Source organism: Herpailurus yagouaroundi, unplaced genomic scaffold (assembly GCF_014898765.1).
Source record: "Herpailurus yagouaroundi ecotype Mexico unplaced genomic scaffold, PumYag 248, whole genome shotgun sequence".
Taxonomy (NCBI): Eukaryota; Metazoa; Chordata; class Mammalia; order Carnivora; family Felidae; genus Herpailurus; species Herpailurus yagouaroundi.
The window spans coordinates 4,253,878-4,274,407 of record NW_024412465.1 but is presented as its reverse complement, the minus strand read 5'-3'; the positions used below and the strand labels follow the sequence as shown (position 1 = coordinate 4,274,407).

At 42.6% G+C, this 20,530-nt stretch overlaps 1 long non-coding RNA gene across 6 annotated transcripts in view; it reads right to left on the bottom strand.

Moving 5' to 3' along the window:
• Positions 1 to 20,530, bottom strand: part of LOC121020163 (uncharacterized) — a 108,228-nt gene that overhangs the window by 35,543 nt on the left and 52,155 nt on the right. For 5 of the 6 annotated variants that reach the window (XR_005785986.1, XR_005785987.1, XR_005785990.1 and 2 more), the window contains exons 4-7: positions 20,057 to 20,155; positions 18,099 to 18,228; positions 2,807 to 2,903; positions 1,926 to 2,041 (exon numbers count right to left, since the gene is read on the bottom strand). This is a non-coding gene — a long non-coding RNA (uncharacterized LOC121020163). The remainder of the gene's footprint in view (positions 1 to 1,925; positions 2,042 to 2,806; positions 2,904 to 18,098; positions 18,229 to 20,056; positions 20,156 to 20,530) is intronic. The other variant, XR_005785989.1, reaches the window with a different exon arrangement.

Sequence of the window (20,530 nt, the reverse complement as noted above, 5' to 3'; positions counted from 1 at the left end):
GCCTCGTGGCAGCCCAAAGGTTGGTATTTCTGTGAGATACAAATGGGTATCTGTGAAGCCCTATTTGCACTCAGAAACCAATGTTTATGATCACTGAAAGAGGAGGAAGAGGCCAAAAGAGGAAAAGATACGTTTTTCATAAAGATGGGTTCTCCAATGTAGCAGGAAAATGCCCCATGTAGGACCCTGGGCTCACAGTGTGGAACCTGCTTGGGATTCTCTCTCTCTCCGTCTCTCTTTCTCTCTGCCCCTCCCTCACCTTGTCTCTGCCTCTCAAAATAAATAAAAAACTTAAAAAAAAAAGAATAAGGTTTCAAGGAAACTGCAGTTGAAGAGTTTTAATGAAGACCCTTATATTTAAATTGATTTACTTATATACAATGTGTCTATAATATATAACATGTATGTAATATATATGTATATATGTATTATATATTTATATATAGTATGTATGTATTATATATAATGTACATAGACATGTGTATAATATATACTATATATGTAATATATCTCTTACGTACATACAACTAATACGTAGGATAGAAGTATGTTCATTTATTTGCTATGTTTAGATAATGTAATGTATAATAAATGATAACCATATATTACGTGTAATATGATTATATTAAATAATGGTTATAGGCACACCTGGCACACACTTAAAGTGTCTGTCTTAAAGGCACACTTAAAGGCACACACTTAAGTGTCTATCTCTTGATTTCAGCTCAGGTCATGATCTCTCACTTCCTGAGCTCAAACCCCCCGCGTTGGGTTCTGTGTTGCTAGCGTGGAGCCTGCTTGGTATTCTCTGTCTCTTTTTTCTCTCTGCCCCTCCCCCCACTTGCTGTCTCCCTCAAAATAAATAAATAAACAAACTTAAAAATAAAGAAATAAATAATCATTATAACATCATGTTATATGTATTGAGTATATGTTATAACAGTATCTATGTGATGTGTCTATAATTATGATAGTATATACTAATTTACATAGGTACACATTTACAATAAGTTACAGGTTTTAGTGCTTTAAAGTTCTTTCATATATGGCATCGCACAAGCCCGTCTCCCACGCACATTGCCCCCGGCACCAGAATCAGACCATCCCAACGAAATGGCTGAGAAAGCAGTCGGTGAAGCTAGGACATCACTGAGCTCTGCATGATTCTACTCTTGTTGGATTGGCCCACATCGAAAGATACATGTGATTTGTATATATTAACAGTCATGTTCTAAAATGATGTGTTTTTGTATTTGGCAAGGAAAACTGCTGGAAAGAAATGTATATTCTCTGCACACGACAGCGACATGTATTCTGTTCCTTTTGTGTTTTCCTCGGTAGTACATCACCCACTGAGGCTCCCATTGGCCCATGCAGACGAAATCCTGTCAGTCCCCCAGTGTCGAGCAACTCTTGGGAATACTAATTCTTCGTAATCACAACAAAGCTCAGATCAGCAAATAGAATAATGTATACGTGCCTCTTAACTGATAGAGAAGACACTGTGATTTCTAGCCACAAAACAGTGATTCTATCACTTTCTAGAAGGTAGAGATTGCAGAGGGAAATGAACTAACTTCTGAGCCCCACTGTGATTCAAAAGATATTCAGAAACCCAGGCAACTCCTACAGTCTATTTTAAACAATCACAAATGCCAACACGGGTCTGGACTCACCGTGACGTGTGCCTTCTCTCTCATAGGTAGACATGTACGTGCATCTTGAGCATACCCAACGTTAACCACACCGTTCTGTCTTTGTCTACAATGCATTGCTATGTCATAACTTAGTTTCTTATTTCCTTCACTTCAAAGACCATGCACTTTTCTCTCCACCCTTAATAAAATCTATGCTTAATTTATATCGTAGATGCTCTTTGGACGGTCGCCCAGATCTCAGGAGAAGAAAACCAATGCATCACCTACCATCGTGCCATTTTCACGTGGAATTCGGGCAAAGTGATTTTCTTTAAGCTCCTTCCCGAGGCCACGACCCATTCCAAAATGGTTGCAAACGTCACGGTTCTTGGGACAACCAAACCCTTTAAAAAGTAACGGGTTGGGGCGCCTGGGTGGCGCAGTCGGTTGAGCGTCCGACTTCAGCCAGGTCACGATCTCGCGGTCCGTGAGTTCGAGCCCCGCGTCGGGCTCTGGGCTGATGGCTCAGAGCCTGGAGCCTGTTTCCGATTCTGTGTCTCCCTCTCTCTCTGCCCCTCGCCCGTTCATGCTCTCTCTCTCTGTCCCAAAAATAAATAAACGTTGAAAAAAAAAATAAAATAAAATAAAAATAAAAAGTAACGGGTTTATTTTTTTAGAAATTGGAAGTACAGAGTTCCCACGTACCCCTCTCCCTGCTTACACAATCTGCCCTATTAATAACATCTGGCACTAGTGTGCTACATTTATGATAATCAATGAAAAATACGAATATTATTAATAAAGGGTTATGGTTTGCATTACTGGCTCTATCTTTGTTTTGGGCATTCTGGGTTTGGACAAATGCATAATGACGTGTGTCCGCCATTACAGACTCATACAAAATAGTTTCACTGCCCTAAAAATTTCCTGCGTTTTGTCCGCTCATTCCCCACCCCCAAGTCTCTGGCAACCACTGATTTTTTTTTTTTTTTACTGACACCATGGTTCTGCCTTCTCCTAAAACATCATAGAGCTCAAATCATAGCATAGGGAGCCTTTTCAGATGGACTTCTTTCACTCATGAACATGCATTTAAGTTTTCTCCATGTCTTCCCATGGGTTGACAGCTTATTTCCTTGTATCCTTGAACGATATCCTGTTGCATTCACCTGTTGAAAGGCTTCATGGTTGCCAATTCCATTCTCAGGCAGGTACAACTTGCTGGCAGCTTCTGTCCACTTTCTGACTCCTTCATTACCTGGCTGCCTGGAAAAATCCCAAGCTTAGAATTATCCTCGGACTTTCCTGTTCTAAATCTATAAATCTGAGTGGTAGACCACAAGTAGAGTAATGACAGTCTTCCCAGCATAGTAAAAATAATCTTCCCCAAACCGCCCATCTTCCTCCATGTGGTTAAAAGAGAGGAGGGGTCTTACTCCTTGTTCGAAATGAATGAAGGGGTCCTGAGTGACTCAGTTAGTTGAGCGTCCGACTTTGGCTCAGGTCATGATCTCGTGCTTGGTGAGTTCAAGCCCCGCGTTGGGCTCACTGCTGTCAGCCTGGAGCCTGCTTTGGATCCTCTGTCTCCCTCTCTTTCTGTCCCTACCCCACTTGTGCGCTCTCTCTCTCTCTCAGAAAATAAAATAAAACATTAAAAAAAAATAAATGAATGAAAATAGAAGAGTCTTCCCTCTACTTGTGCTGTAGCTGTGATTCCGGACCTGAGTGATTTCTCAGGTCCTGTCAAGAGCCCGCTGGTCTGGGTAATGGGTTCTCCTTTGCAGAGTGAGCATTATCCCTACCACGTGCCTTGTCAGAAAGAAAGAAGCATGGTGCTATTGTCATTTGATGTCCTACGAATCATAATCAACGCCTTGATTTCCGTGTGTGTGTGTGTGTGTGTGTGTGTGTGTGTGTGTGTGTGTATGTGTGACACCTACATCAACTGGGGGGGAAAATACTCAGAACCAATTGAACCGGTGACTCTCAACTCTGCATTTGGATGGCGATATTGGCGGTGGCTGCTAGGGAAGGCAGTGGAGGCAGTGGGTTCTGGGGGTGCGGAAGCGGGTTTCTAAATTGCCAGTCTTGGGGGATGGAGAAATACGTAGAATGAAGATGGAAATGTTTCTCTATTCTCATAAAGTAACGAATGAGCTGTCATCATTAATAGCCACAGGGAAAGGTTGGCAGCTCGAGCCGAATGAATAAGAAAAGAGCGTGATAGCCTGTCCCTGCCTAATGAAGCCGAGAGATTAAAGATACTCAATCATAGCATTTTACCAGTACACCTGGATTCTCTTTATTAAAAAGGCATTTATCTAATGATCCATGGCAAGCTATTACCAGAAGTGGAGAATGGTGTTATTGATAGAAAGAGGATGAAAAGCCATCGAAGAAGGAATATTTCCTCACTGTAATAAACCTTGATAAAGTATTGATCTTTAAAGGAAAATTGTTGGTTTTGCGTTTTGTGCTGGGCTGTCGAGCTTAGTTAGAGAAGGAATTATTTAGCTGAATTCCCAGCACTTAGTGTTAATGAACTCAACACTTCTTTTTTTTTTTATCAAGTAATTTTTATGCAAAATCGTAGTTTGAGGATTGGCATAGTGCTGAAAGAAAACTGCACATTATTAAAAAGCAGACAGTATTACTCTGAGAGAATCCATGACTCAACTGATACTTTCTTCTAGATTTTGTCAGTATGTCTGTCTAAAGCAGCATTGGGAGGACACGACAGAGTAATTGATGCACCAAAGTGATTCATAACATTCCTAGCTGTTCCTGGATTATTAGGCAATTCGGGGGAAAACAAACACAGAAATCCTTTTGTTGTGTTTAATCGGAAAACAGAGACAAGTCAGAACATATGAGGAGAGAAAAAAAGACATCTGGAATTTGGTTAGAAAACCTGAAATGTACTTTGGTCTTGGTCTCTGTTGGTTCGTTGCTGGGTAGATGCTAAAACATGGTATTCTTGGAATCTGCGTTTGAAACCACAGAAGCCTACTGTGATGTACGTGAGCATCTATCAACACTTAGGTTCGAGAGAGTGTGATTTTAGTCCAGCAGGTCAACATAAGAAATATCTGTTCCCAGGATGCACACATTCTCTGGGAATTACACACATCATCAATTACAGCAGGGGTATTTTTCTAGCATCCTGATTGGAAGTATCCATGACACTGCATATTTAAAACATGGCAAAGGAAACATTCTGCCAAGTGAAAGGAGCCAGCCATCAAAGACGCAATGTAGGAGTCCATTTATATGAACTGCCTTGAATATGCACATCCATAGAGACAGAATGTAGATGGGTGGTTCCCAACTGGAGACGTGGAAATCAGGAAGGACTAGCCATGCGTGAAAAAGTGCCCTTTGTGGTGATGAAAATGATCTGGGATAGGCAGTGGAGATGCTTGGACAACTCAATATACTAAAACACACACACACACACACACACACACACACACACAGGCTTGTACATTTTCTTTTTATTTTTTTAATGTTTATTTATTTTTTGAGAGAGAGAGTGAGCATGAGCAGGGGAGGGGCAGAGAGAGGGGGAGACACAGAATCTGAAGCAGGCTCCAGACTCCGAGTTGTCAGCACAAAGCCTGATGTGGAGCACGAACCCACGAACCATGAGATCATGACCTGATGCTTAACTGACTAAGCCACCCAGGTGCTCCTGGCTTGTACATTTTCAACAGCACATTCTATGGTATATGAATTTCATCTCAAAAAAGCTGATAAAAACCTGATAGGATTCTTGTCAAGTGCCTACCCTGGGTAAGATGCCAACATGTTCAAATGGCTGCATCTTGACAGGTGGAAACCCACAGGCGTGCCTGGCTGTGACCATAAAACCCTTAAAAACCCCAAAATCTAGGTTTTTGTGCCTGAGAGAATGGTTCTTGAATGGGCAACACGACAGTTTCCTGGGGGTGAACTTCATGCCAGACTCTCAGGCACTGAAGTAGGATCTGCTTTTAGGAAGATCTCAAGGGGATGGTGAGCACATTCATATTTATGTTTACGACGTCCTGAGCGATACACCGTGCCATGCAGGGGTCATTCTGCTGAATGATTTTCTTCCAATTGCACCTCATGTGTTTTGGGTTAACGTTTGAACTAGATGGACTGCCTTTGTAGAAACAGAAGCGGAGACCCTGTCTTTTTGCCTTCAGACCCCAAGCCACTCTTTAGTGCTAACTGTACTGTTAGCTCAACTCACTTTGCAGGTGAGTAAGTGGGAAATAAAATAACCCTCATGTGTAATCAAGTCTTATGATGACATCAGTGCCATGTTGCTATAAAAGTGTCATGTCACGTGTCTTCTGTGTACATCGGTACAACCACCATGGAAAACGGTATGGAGGTTCCTCAAAAAGTTAGAACTAGAAATACCATATGATCCTGTTAATTCTAGGGTTTATTTATCCAAAGAAAACAAAAATACGAATTCAAAAAGATATAGGCACGCCTGTGTTTATTGCAGCATTATTTACCACGGTCAAATTATGGAAGCAGCCCAAGTGTCATCACTAAGATGAATGCATATGGAGCACGTGGTACGTATACACAGTGGAATATTACTCAGCCATACACAAGAATGAACTCTTGCCATTTGCAACAACATGGATGGAGCTGTAGACTACTCTGTTAACTGAAATAAGACAGTCAGAGAAACACAAATACCATGTGATTTCACTCACATGTGGAATCTCAGAAACAAAACAGATGCACACACAAAACAGACTCCCAAATACAGAGAAGAAATTGCTGGTTGCCAGACAGAGGTGGGTAGTTGGATCGGTGAAATAAGGAAAAGAGATCAAGAGCTAGAAAATAAATAACCATGGACATGAAAAGCACAGCATGGGCAATAGAGTCAATAATAGTGTAATACATTGTTGGGTGACGGAGGAATACTCTATACTTAGTGAGAGGAGCCCTGGGTAATGTATGGAATGGTTGAATCGATAGGTTGTACATCTGGAATTAATATAAAATTGTATGTTAATTATACTTCAATACAACGAAGAAATGGCATCTTAAAAAAAACAATAGTAGGAAAAATATGAAGAGAAAAACTACCCGCGATGAACTCAAGTCCATGCCTAGATGCAGACTATCGCATTTAAAGGCCGCGGAAGAGCAACTGTGTACGTAGATAGCCTAAAATGACAGTGTGTGTGTGTGTGTGTGTGTGTGTGTGTGTGTGTGTGTGAATTTGACAAGTTTCAGTATTTAAGAGCTTCTGTTAGTTTTCTGCAGAATAGAGATAATGCCCATGGCCTCCTTCCTTCAAAAAGACTTGATCCAAGAAACATACGTGTGCGAAAATGTTCCATAAATTATATTATGATGTGAAAATGACTCCTATTTTATCAACAAGACTGCTTCGCGCTGAATTTATAGTTTCTTTGTGGAGAATGCTTCAGACAATGATACTGTGTTCACTTTGAAAACTTTCCTGCCTCTCCTACTAAAATTAGATGCAGACGCAGTCTTGTTCCCGTATGTTTGTTAATTGGGATTATGAATTACCTCTTTGAAATGTATTTTCTCTAAGGTTTATTGCCTCATTTTTCATTGTGTGTACATGCTACATGGCATTTCGCTTTTCTTCACTAGCCCACGGACTGGCTTTGGCGAAAGAGAAAAATAACTGAAATGAAATGAAGAAAATCTTCATGTTGAATGCAAAATCATTACCCCATAACCGCCTTTTTTAAAAGCAGGAACACTTCACAATTAGCTTTTCCATCTTGTACCAAAGCCTTCATCCCAAGTTCTTCCTGAGCCATCATTTAGTCCCCTGCATTCTTATGATCTGTTTGTACGAATGGCTTTCTTAAAGATGTCTTGGAGAGATTATCTTCATAGCTTCTCCTTTTTAAACAAATGCTAGCTTACATAGTCCTGAGGACCATCAGCCTATATTCGCGGTGCATCCGAATATTAAGGCAGCACAATTTCTCAGAGGGGTGTAGATGGTTTTGTATGATAGGAACTAGTACGTATAAGGTTGACATTTCTTTCATTTATGCAGCCAGGAATAGTTCTTGAGAGCATAGACCGAACTACACTGTCTGTGCTATTCTGAGAATAAACATGCAAATTTGAAGGATGTCACCTCTTCCATTTTAAACATGAGAAAGTACACCTGGCAGCCTTGGTGGAAAAATACATTCCAGGGCCACCTCGGTGGCTCAGTCGGTTAAGCATCCAACTCTTGGTTTCGCCTCAGGTCATGATCTCGGTTTGTTGAGTTCAAGTTTCGCATTGGGCTCTGTGCTGACAGCACGGAGCCTGGTTGGGATTCTCTCCCTCTCTCTCTCTGCCCCTCCACATGCAGGAATTGAAATTCCTGGCTTCATGGATGTTCACATATTTCCATTTTAGCTTCTGGGAACTATGGAGAGAGGAAAATACCTCTCTGTTGGTGCTGGTGGAGGTTATGAAGTCAGAGACCAATGCATGGAGACAAGAAGTTGTCAGGACCTGGGGAGGAGGGCACAGAGATTTCCCACTAAGTCTGTGTGTCCAGTCTGCATCCCTACATGACTTTAATGTAATTTAACCTTGGAAATGAAGCATATATCATCCTGACTTCCTCCATGTGAAGCAGTAATAAACTTTGATTAGTCACTGGAGGGTGGGCATTGAGGCACCAAGGGACAGCGGGCATCTGTGAGCAGCTAGGAGGCCACGTGGGGCCCCAACACAGTGGCAGAGTCCCCCTGCATCACTCTGCACCCTTGCAACTTTCTTGTGATTGATGCTGCTTCCCAGATCTGCACCAATGGTTCACGTGGAAGTCAGGAAGGTCAGTCAGATTGTGTCAGGATTCAGCACGATTGGGCTAGGCCTCCAGCCACGTCCATCTGTGGACTCACTCTTGCCTCAGGGACACTAGCATTGGGAACCACTGGGTTCCAGAGACACAGCACCCCTTCTTACATTCCCATTCCATGGGGATCCTGCCTTCAATCCAACTGTTCTCGGGACTCTCTCTCTCTGCTGGCCTCCATTATATGTGTTTCGGGGGTATGTATATAAAATGTACCATTTTAACATTTATTTATTTTTGAAAGACAGAGACAGAGTGTGAGCAGGGGAGGGGCAGAGAAAGAGGGAGACACAGAATCCGAAGTAGGCTCCAGGCTCTGAGCTGTCAGCACAGAGCCCAATGCAGGGCTCGAACTCATGAATCGCGAGATCATGACCTGAGCCAAAGTTGGATGCTTAACCAACTGAGCCAACCAGGTGCCCCTAAAATGTGTCCTTTTAACCATTTTCAAGTATACAGTTTCCCGGCATTAAATACACTCCATTGTTGTGCAGCCATGCCCACCGTCTGTCTGCAGAACTTTTCCATCTCCCCAAACTGAAGCTCTCACCTTATTAAATGCTAAGTCCTCAGCCCCCTCTCCCAGATGCTGAGAGCCATCCTCTACTTTCCATCCCTATGAATGTGACCCTGTACGTTCCATATAAGTGCAGTCATACAGAACTTGTCTTTTTGTGACAAACCTATTTCACCCAGCATAATGACCTCAAAGTTATCCATGTTGTAGCATGGCGGCACTTCCTGCCTTTTTAAAACTCAATTGTATGTTTGTGCCCCATTCTACTGCATATACTTCTCCCTTCATCTGCTGGACTTTTACTGCTTCTACCTTTGGGGCACTGTGACTAATGCTGCAGTGGACATTGGTGTACAAAGGTGTGTTGAGTCCTGGCTTTCAACTGGTTTGGGTATGTTTGAAGGCGGGAATGTCATAAGGAGTCAAGCTAAGTCATATGGAAAGTCCATGTTTAACTTTCTGAGGAACTGCTCTGTTTGGAATTTATGGGTTCAAGAAACTTCTAGGTAAGAAAGGCAAATCTCTCTTTAAAATTTCTGAGGGAGCTTTGTTACCAAAAAACAAAACAAAAACAAAAAGTCCCCTAAATGAGCCTGAGGACAACTAGGGTCTGGTTCCTGGAAAGCACCACCATTCAAACCTTGGGTAGGAAGAGGGGAGGATTGAGAAAACCACAAAGATGAGGACATCGGTAAAGCATCCTGCCATATAAACCATCCACCAACGTAGTAAGGGAGTTTTGTCTGCACATTGCAAGAGAGCTTACATTTTAGGGACACGTGCCCACTGAAATATAGTCATTCCAATTCTCGAATAAAGGTTGGCATTTTTCACGCAATTTTGTAAATGTCACGCATGAATCTCCAAAGGGGGTTCGAAACCAACATCAGCTCCTTTGTATATGGCTACACCCAGCGCGATAATAATTTATTATTTAAAAAAAAATTTTTTTTTCAACGTTTATTTATTTTTGGGACAGAGAGAGACAGAGTATGAACGGGGGAGGGACAGAGAGAGAGGGAGACACAGAATCGGAAACAGGCTCCAGGCTCTGAGCCATCAGCCCAGAGCCCGACGCGGGGCTCGAACTCACGGACCGTGAGATCATGACCTGGCTGAAGTCGGACGCTTAACCGACTGCGCCACCCAGGCGCCCCTAGCGCGATAATAATTTGATGTTAGTTGTGCTTCTTTACAAACGCATTCTGGTATCACTCATGCCTGCTATCTGGTCTTGCTGGTTAAGATTATGTATCCCATAAAAAGAATAACTCGCGCTCTACTGCTTGATCCTTCCCGCGATGCATTGTGCGCCTTGCCGTGGATATGCGGTGTGCACCATCCAACGGGCAGTGGGGAGACTGAGGCACTGGACGTCTTGTGGAAACAGGATCCCTGAGATCTCACATCTCATTCTTGGTGCATAGCCACCTGCGGCCAGACTTGAGCCTCCCAACATTCGGCAGATCAAGTTGCTGGATCCTTTTTTGTTTCTCCACTCACTCTCCTTTGATCTAACATTTAGAAATTCTATTTGAGATCTTGCTGTTGCGGGTTGCCACATGGTGCCATATATCAAATGAGTTAAGCAAATCCAACTGGGCCACGAAAGGAATATCTTTCAATGCCTGCTCTAATTTTGAAACGTATTTAATATTCATACTCCGATTTGGGTCACTTCATGTGAGACACTACCACTACTGGCCACGTCATGGTAGTAGCTTGTCCTTAAGAGCACTGAGTATCTTGTTGAAGAAGTTTTTCCTTTCTCGTGTCCACTCCTGGGAAGACCAGCCATCGTGGAGCCCCATCGTGACTCTACTTTGCCAGTCAGGGTTCTGCAACAGAGTATGAAGTCCTCAAGGGCAGATATCTTTTTTGCTCGTTCTTTGAGTTAACATTTTCAACTGAAAGCTTTATAAGAAGAACGTGTCTATTGCACATCGCATACATGTAGAGAAAAAGGAAGAAATGAAGGAGACAAGGGAAGAGAGAAAGGACTCCGATGGTGTTTATGCAGCAGCATCCAACGAGTTACAACCCGTTAGAGGGGTACTTCCGTTTTTCACTCTTCCTAAGTCATACAACTGAGCTTGATGAAACCCGTCTGCCATTATTCTGCCCACTGAGTTTGTCCCCTGAAAAGAGGGGTCCGATCATATCTGATTGATGACTTCTTTTGTGGCCCCTAGAAGGTGTCACTGGTTTTTCTTTACAAAAGGGTGGATTTGGCCTGCCTTGCTGCAGGGGTATTTCTCTTCAGGAGAGGCTCCAGCTTCCCAGGCTCCAGAGTCCAGAATGCATCTCAAGGCCATGGATTTGGTGACTCGATTATGTGATGTGAGCTCAAGCTAACCACTGACTCAGGGAGACACAGATGACCCCCCCCCAACACCCTACACCTGGTTTCTTCTTGGCTTTTTGGGGGAGACCAATATACTCCATGGAACTCTTTTGTACAACTGATCAACCCACAGGTAGATGACGCCATGTGGTGCCATGCAGCTCACTTCTCAGCAAGAACTTCAGCTGTCAGCTCCTCCAGGGTCCACCACACCAGTGAGATAATTTTGCCTGTGGGGTGATGGGTGCTGGACATTTGTACAGCTGATCAGCCACATTTGTTCCTGTTCTTGATCCCAGGGGGCAGAAAACCTTTCTCTTCCTTTTTCCTTCCTTCTTTTACCCATCTGATCTTGGTCAAACTGAATTTACAGATTTATCTAACAGTGTTTCCTCTATAATTAGGAGAAAAGAATGAACCATTGCGTTAGGGTTCCCTGGAGAAACAGAACCAGTATACGCGCTGTGGGGTTGAGGCAGACGGAGGGATGAATATTCGGAGCACAGGGGATTTTTTAGGGCAGTGAAACTATTCTGTATGATAAGCCACGGTGGACACCTGGCCAAAGTCAGGAGGTCCAACACCAAGAATGCACCCAAATGTGTACTATGGACTTTACAGGATGAGAACATGGCACTGTGAGCTCATTAGCTGTATAAATGTCCTACTTTGATTGACATGGATAACGGGGGAGGCTGTGCATTTGTGGGGGGCAGCGGGTGTATGGGACTTCTTTGTCTCTTCTTCTCAACTGTGCCATGAAACTAAGCCTGTTCTAAAAAATAAGGTCTTTTAGGGGCACCTGGGTGGCTCAGTTGGTTGAGTATCCAACTTCGGTTCAGGTCATCATCGCCCAGTACGGGAGTTCGAATCTCGCACGGGGCTCTCTGCTGTCAGAGCAGAGCTCACTTTGGATCCTTGTCCCCGCCTCCGTCCCCCACCATGTTCCTGCTCACTGTGTCTCAAAAATAAACATTAAAAAAAAAAAAAAGTCTTTTAAAAAGAAAAATACAAAAGCATCAAATATTTATTTTAAAAACATGAAGGGCATAGGTTTTAGGCACTGGATTGAATTATGTGCCCAATGTTGGTCCTTCTGATGTACTTTTTAATAACATAACATAATTACATTTTATGTCTAGTTCATTGAGTAATTTATGTGGAAGCACATTTACTATAAACATTTTCAGGGCACATCCTGGAAAATGGCATTCATAGACTTTTGTTTTCTTGTTGCCATAGTTCCAGAAAGAAGTTGCTGAAGAACTTGAATAAATATTTGGAAAACTGTAAGTTTTGACCCGAATTGTCCTTGTGGTTTAACAGCAAGCTTTCTTATCATGTTAATGGCCTTGTTAAAATCCACAATCGAGTCCTTGTTATTTTGTAACTTAGTGTCAACAAAATCAAAATAGGCTCCTCTGTTTCACATCCCATGTTTATTTTCATGATAGAAGCCTGAGGCACCAAATTAAAGGCCTTTCTGGAAAATCTGTCATAGTCTGAAGCCTTCTTCCTTCTGAAGAAGGAGGAGCATCCGACTACATCCAAAAAAAAAAAAAAAAAAAAGAGCCTTTAAAAAGTTCAAGATGATTTCAAATGAAATTCCTAATAGTAGATTTTCTAGCAGTCAGTTAAATTTTATTGTGCACATTATCATCTTTATAGAAGTTGGAAAATCTCTAGGGAAGTGAATTAAAGTTGATTCTTTTGCTTGTAATAAAATAAAGAATATCCTATTTTACCTAAGGGGATGTCTTCGAAATGACTTTTAAAGTAAAAATCATAAAAGTAAAAAAAGAAAAAGAAAGAAAGAAAGAAAGAAAGAAAGAAAGAAAGAAAGAAAGAAAGGAAGGAAGAAAGGAAATCCAGGGAGACTGTCTCTATCATTGTTCCTTTTTCTTTTTCGTTTCTTTTTATTTGCCCAACAAATTATATAAGTAATGCTCTGTAATAAATCTTGGGGGTATCATTTCTTCACCCTTCCCGGAGAGTATGGTGGATTTGTTGGCTGATGAGAAAGTTGTCTGGTCTGAAGGAAGTTCTCAGTGGGCAGGAGGTAGGTCCATAAGCCAGAAGGCGCGATGCTTCCATGTCATTCCTGGCGTGACTAGCTGAACTCACAATTACTCCTGTGTCCCTGCAGCCATGGAAATGTGGGAGCACCTTGGCCTCTTGAAGGCTCTAGAAGGATGGGCTTCTTTGGATCTCCCTTGCGACTTTGTCCCTGCATATGATTTTTCTCTGCAAGTCACGATGGAATATGTTTGACACTGGGGCCATATGGGGGTGGTGTCTCTGGATTCATTGATATCCATCAGCTGAGGGAATAAATAGTCATTTACTTGGAGGCACCTGTGAAAAGAGAAGTGACTGCTTCAGATGATTAACGATGTTTCTCTTAAGGGGCCTGGAGGGATCTGCATTCTCAGCTCAAATGCTCCCATGGTACAATGGATGCAAATCTGGCCTCGAACCTGCTTGGTGTCTACACATGTTGTATGGCTAGTGAGGTGAGTGTGGGCTCACATGGACAGACCCATGATCACCAGTGGCCCCTGCATATACCTTCTCCTTCCAGTTACGGACCCCTCATCCTGCTTATTAAAGTCATGCTGTGTATGGTGATTTCCAACACCGGTGTGTTTTCCTTATTGTTTACCGAGAATCAACCTCAAATATAAAGTCAGTGAGCACAGAGACCTTGTGGAACAGTCTCTACCTACCCAAGTAGTGGGTACATGGTAAATATATGTTGGTAAATATCTGTATTTGAATGCCTGTGTCCCCCTCCCCAAAATTCGTATGTTGGCATCCTAACCCCCAAGGCGATGGTGTTAGCCAGTGGGGCGGGATTCCTTCCACTTTAGGGTGGAGTCCCCATGGTGGGATTAGGTGTCCTTTTAGAAGACACTCCAGAAAGCCCCCCGCCCTTTCCATCATAGGACGGTGCCGTGAGATGATGTCGTCCATGAACCCGGAAGCAAGGCCCTCAGCAGAAACTCCATCTGCAGGTGCCTTGATCGTGGACATCCAGCCTTCAGAACTGTAAGAAGTAAGTGTCCCTTGTTCATAAGCCCCCGGTTTCTCTTATAGCAGCCACAGCAGAGTAACACGTATAGGAAGCAGGTAGTCGCTGTCGACAGTATCCTGACACCTTCCTTGATCTCAGAAAGTATCCGGAGGGAATAATTCATAATATAAATTCCTTCAAAAGACCAGCTCCACAGAGACTATAAGGGAATATTAATAAGGTCAAGTGGTAGCTCACGGAAAACGGAAACATCAGGAAGGCTTCTTTCCATGTTCGGAGGCTTCCATTCAAGAGACAACACTGCGTAGTGCCCGACCCAAAGGCATCGTTACATTTCCCCACAAACGATCTACTTCCCTTCGATTTGCCTCCGCCTTTTGAATGGCCTGAGGGGCCCACTTTATCTTAGCCAATTCCTAGGATTAAAAAAATATGTCCTAGGGGCGCCTGGGTGGCACAGTCGGTTAAGCATCCGACTTCGGCTCAGGTCACGATCTCGCGTGATCTCGTGTGATCTCGTGTGATCTCGCGTGATCTCGCGTGATCTCGCGTGAGTTCGAGCCCGGCGTCGGGCTCTGGGCTGACGGCTCGGAGCCTGGAGCCTGCTTCCGATTCTGTGTCTCCCTCTCTCTCTGCCCCTCCCCCGTTCATGCTCTGTCTCTCTCTGTCCCAAAAATAAATAAATGTTGAAAAAAAAAATTAAAAAACAAAAAAAAACTATGTCCTCATATGGCTGCCCCTCATAACTACATCTACCTCTACCGGGAGAACTCGGGAATGAAACAACAAAAGGAAAACTGATGCCACTTCCCATTCTGTTTCAGAATGGATTACGTTAAGAATCAAGATCAGAGAGGACAGACTGAGCGGGCACCGGGGTGGCTCAGTGGGTTGACCCACTGACTCTTGACTTGGGCTCACGGTCGTGGGACTGAGCCCCGCGTCAGGCTTTGCGCCGACAGCAGGGAGCCTGCTTGGGATTCTCTCTCTCCCTCTCTCTGCCTTTCCACCCCCCTCAAGGTAAACCAAGAAACATTTTTAAAAAAAGATCACAGAGGTCAGGAGAATCATCTGAGCCCTAACGGGTAACCGAAACTACATACGCATCCATCTGGGGAACAGGGAGGTCATTAATCAGAAATAGAAACTGATTTCTGAAAACAGTATATACCCTCTACACCTCCGTACTCTAAATGTGTCTGTTGTGCTCTCTTTACAGAGTCGCTTTTCTCATTCTGGACATAGCCTCTTTTTGCTAGAGATTCTCCTTGCTAGAGAATCCTTCCAGGTATTCTGGAAGGCTAGAGATTCTCCTTGCTAGAGAATCCTTCCAGGTATTCTGACAGCCCGGGGAAAATCTTGCAAATGGCAAAGGAACAGGTACCCGGCGATGTGGGCGCTAGAAATAGCGTTATCACCCATGCAAATTTTAGGCAAAGCAAAAAAGAATAATATACTTTTTTTCATAACAAGAAAGGGTCTTCTCACTGGCTATTGTAGGAGAGGTTACCCCGTATATTGAAGTCAGCGTTTTGCTTTAAGGACTTTGCTTATCAGTATTTGATTAAGGGTTTTCTAATCAAGTTAGAACAGAACCGACAGGGTCGTGTCTGTGCAAACTCTGACCCGGCATATCCCCAGCACCTGCTGGTTCCTTGCTGTTGCTACATTCCCCATGAACCTGACACGCTCAGTGTCTGCTATCGTACCACCCGACTTAAATTTCCTGACTCCTTGGGGTTGTTTCTCCAAAGACACTGGGTCACTCTGTGAAAATGTTCGCCCCTCACTAAACACGAGGGCGCGACTTAACTGTGAGAGTGTCACTGTAAATAAATACGCCACATTCTGAGATTGGGGGGAGCTTCTAAAAGGACACCGATCCCCTAAACGCCTAACTGGAAAAACGATGTCTTTTGGAGAGCACTTGATTCCCTCCAGAGAGGATGGGGCAGTGCGTGGGGACAGGGCTCTACAAAGCTAATTCCGTGGGTGTGTCTGCTAATGGAACATCTTAAGGTAAATAGTATCAGTGCTATTCTCTTTGCTATTATCAAATGTCAATAACAAAAACAGGAGACCAGAAATTCAGTATAAAAGCCATGGGCTAAGTTTTCAGTCTCCGTGAAGCTCAGTGAATACTTTCCATTGCAATGCAAAAGATGAGAACATTTATCACGTGTTTTTTTTTTTATCCCGCTCCATGACCTTTGGGACAGTTTATTATGAAAGGAAAGGGTATTCAAGTATTCTGACAAGTTGAAGGCGTACAGACGAAGCACTGAGAGCTTGTCTGATACGCCCAGCCTTCACTGATGGCTTATTTGAATGTAGTTCTGAACCAGCCTGTGAATATTCTTCAATCTCCTCCACACTCAAAATAAATTTAAAAAATAGTAATAGTTCAGTAATTTGCTTATGGTCTCACGAGTTGATTTGTGGCCACGGTAATCTGATGTTATTAAAAGAATAATAAAAGGCAGGGACTCAGTCTGTATAAAAAGAGTAAGATGTATCTCAAATGGCACATGCATTAGAATATAATGTTTTAGCTGAATTCAGTATATCCATCCAATGTTTTTTTTTTTATCTAATCTGTAGAGAAGCTGGTTATGCATTGCTCAGCCCAAGAGAATTGAATAAGAAATATTCATGATTTAGTTTTTTTTTTTTTTAATGCCCGGAGCCACTGGGCTTGATGGCATATCAATTTTTGGCACAGTTTATGGCTTTTCTTTCTATTTTATTATACATTTGAGAATACACATTGAGTCTGTTAATCAACATGGATCCTATATTAAAACTGGGTATGTATTAGAGCGAAAATATAAATTGCAGCAACATGGACCATTGGCCTATGAGCTTTCTCTTTGGATTGTGTGTTCATCTTGAGTGTGATGGGCATGTACCTCCTCTGGCTTGGGTCGGAGTTCCCAACCTCCTGCCCTCAAAAGTCTGGAAGTTTTTAAAGAGATGCAGGAAAAATGGCTGGTCACAAAACGCCATGTTCCACACTGTAAGTTATTGTTGTAAACTTTGACAGGGAAGGAAAAAATGACCCCCAAGTGCCTTGAGGAGGACACGAAGAAGTGTTCCCCAAATATGAAAGCTAGAAGGGAGCGTTTCCAGCCACTCCTGAGAGACGAAGGTTGTCATTAGTAACAAAAAGTGGATGATGGTCTTTACAGAACAGGAGGTTGAGCGTCTAACTCTTGATTTCACCTTAGGTCACGATCTCACGGCTCGTGAGTTTGAGCCCCGTGTGGGGCTCTGTGTTTGTAGCTAGGTCTGGAGCCTGCTTCGGATTCTGTGTGTGTCTCTCTCTCTGCTCCTCCCCAGCTTGTATTGTCTTTCTCTCTCTCTCTCTCAAAAACAAATAAACATTTAAAAAAATAAAAAAGAAATAAAAAGAAATAATTCTCAATTGGTTGGTCCTCCGGGAGTTTGGTAGAAACAGTATTTTTGTTGAGCAGCACATATTTCAAATGCAACCCTCCAAGAATTCCTACAGATACAGCTCCGGGAACACCAGCTCATTGTAGCATCCTCCCAATGACAACAAAAATCCAAAAACCCAAGGAAAAGACACACGCACCCACCTATACTCTAGTCTGTACAGGATGTTTCCAGAAGGAGAATCAGACGTTCAAGGCTACCAGAGACTTTGCGGACATAGGAGCTATGCTTTTGTAGCAGGTGTGGCTTACCTTGGCGGTAACGGAGGGAGCTCTCACAAAGTTGTGTTTCGGCAGAACTACAGGAAAACGTGAGCATGTTGTTAAGTTGCATGAGGATTTTTCCCATCTGCTGCACGGTGTGCATCATCGACATGGCACCCTGGATGACAATGGGGGGATAGTGATACGGTGTGGTCCTGTAGCAAATATTCTCGGTAGGTGATAAGTGTTTATTTTATTTGTTTATTTTAATATTTAATTATTTTTGAGAGAGAGAGAAAGAGAGACAGAGCATGAATGAGAGAAGGGCAGAGAGAGAGGGAGACACAGGATCTGAAACGGGCTCCAGGCTCTGAGCTGTCAGCACATGGCCAGACACAGGGATGTCCTCAGAGAGGATGGATGTCAGAGTTCACACAGACCCTTGGTAGTTTTTTTTTTTTTAATGTTTATTTTTGAGAGAGACAGAGAGAGAGAGAGAATCCCAAGCAGGCTCTGAGCTGTCAGCATAGAGTCCAACACGGCGTTCAAACTCACAAAGTGTGAGACCGTGACCTGAGCCAAAGTTGGACGCTTAACCGGCTGAGCCACCAGGCATCCCCATTTGGTAGTATTTTTAAGGTGGGTGAACTTGTCTTGCTCTGTGTTGCTTATGATCATACTAAAGAATATTAAATGTCAGCAGACACAAAGTAAATTACAAGCGACACCTAAATATTCATATGTATTTATCATTTATATATACAGTAAAACCTTGGATTGTGAGTGACTTGTTCTGCGAGTGTTCCTTCCCCAAGACGAGCAAACATTTCTAATACATTTTAACTTGATGACCGAGAGATGTCTCGCATTAACGAGTGGTACGTGATGCCCAATGTCACGTGATTACAAATGAGCCAATGTTCTTGAAATTCACTTTGATACACAAGTGCTTTGGATTACAAGCATGTTTTTGGAACGAATTATTCTTGCAAACCAAGGTTTTATGGCGTGTATATATGCTATATAAGTAATTTATATAATATATATAAGTATATACATAATATATTTGTATTATGTAATATGTAATGTTAATTTGTAATACATATACACATAAATATACATATTATATAGATATAATTCATCTTGAATTATAATATGATCAAAGCCTCCACAACTTGCAACTGTGACAATGGTTATAAAAACGTGATATTTAGGGGCGCCTGGGTGGCTCAGTTGGTTGAGCGGCCGACTTTGGCTCAGGTCGTGATCTCACGGTCCGTGAGTTCGAGCGCTGCGTCGGGCTCTGGGCTGACAGCTCAGAGCCTGGAGCCTGTTTTGGATTCTGTGTCTCCCTCTCTCTGACCCTCCCCCGTTCATGCTCTGTCTCTGTCTGTCTCAAAAATAAATAAACGTTAAAAAAAATTAAATTAAAAATGTGATATTTAGGGGCCCCTGGCTGGCTCAACTGGTTAAGCACCCAACTCTTGATCTCAGCTCAGGTCACGAACTCACGGTTCATGGGTTCAAGGCTGTGCTCGAGCTTGGCGTTGTCTCTCCCTCTCTCTGTCCCTGCCCTGTTTGTGCTTGCTGTCTCTCAAAATAAATAAACATTAAAAAGAAGTGATATTTAAACATATACGTAAGTATAATGCATACGTACATAAATACATTTCTTTTTGTTACATGCAAAGGTATAATTGTGGGTGGGTTTCACAGGTTTTTAAGTCACTATAAATGTACTTATCCCAAGCAGGGACCACACTGTCAGTGCAGAGCCCCACGTGGGGCTTGAAATCAAGAGTCAGATGCTTAACCGAGTGCCCATATGATGATGGATATTTTGAAGGACATTTTTTAAAATTAAAAAATATATATTTTATAGAAATGTTTGACCTCTCCTGTTGTGTAAAGGCAGTGTTTTCATTATGTATCGCAACCATTTAGACAACGTGATACCAAAATATAAATAAATCACATGATAACTTCACTTCCTGTCGAATACATACTTTTTAAGCAGGCTGGTATTAAATCTTGGTTTCATTTCTAAATTGCTGTGAAACTTCTGGAGATCCACTTAATGCTCTGATTGATTTGCAAGTCTTCACCTGAGAAATAAAAATGCAAACCAGTATCATGGAGTGGCAGAGGAATTAAAAATATAATGCACTAAAAAAAAAAAATGCCCTAGAGATCAACAGCTTTGCCAGCGACACGTGTTATTGGGGCATCCTTGTATCTGTGAGGACCTAGCAGGAAATCAGTGTAAGGTCAACCATTAACTGTTGGGGGTAACTTATTCTCCATGAGTTACAGACTGACAGAGCCCTGACTGTGTGCTTGGATCCTAACTCAGTATTTCACATTTCCTCTCCCCAAAATACAGCCATCCAATGGCATTAATGATGAAGACTTTTGAAGGCAAACACACTGTGTTTTAATGAAATTAAAACCAAAATTACCAGGCACCTGGGTGGCTTAGT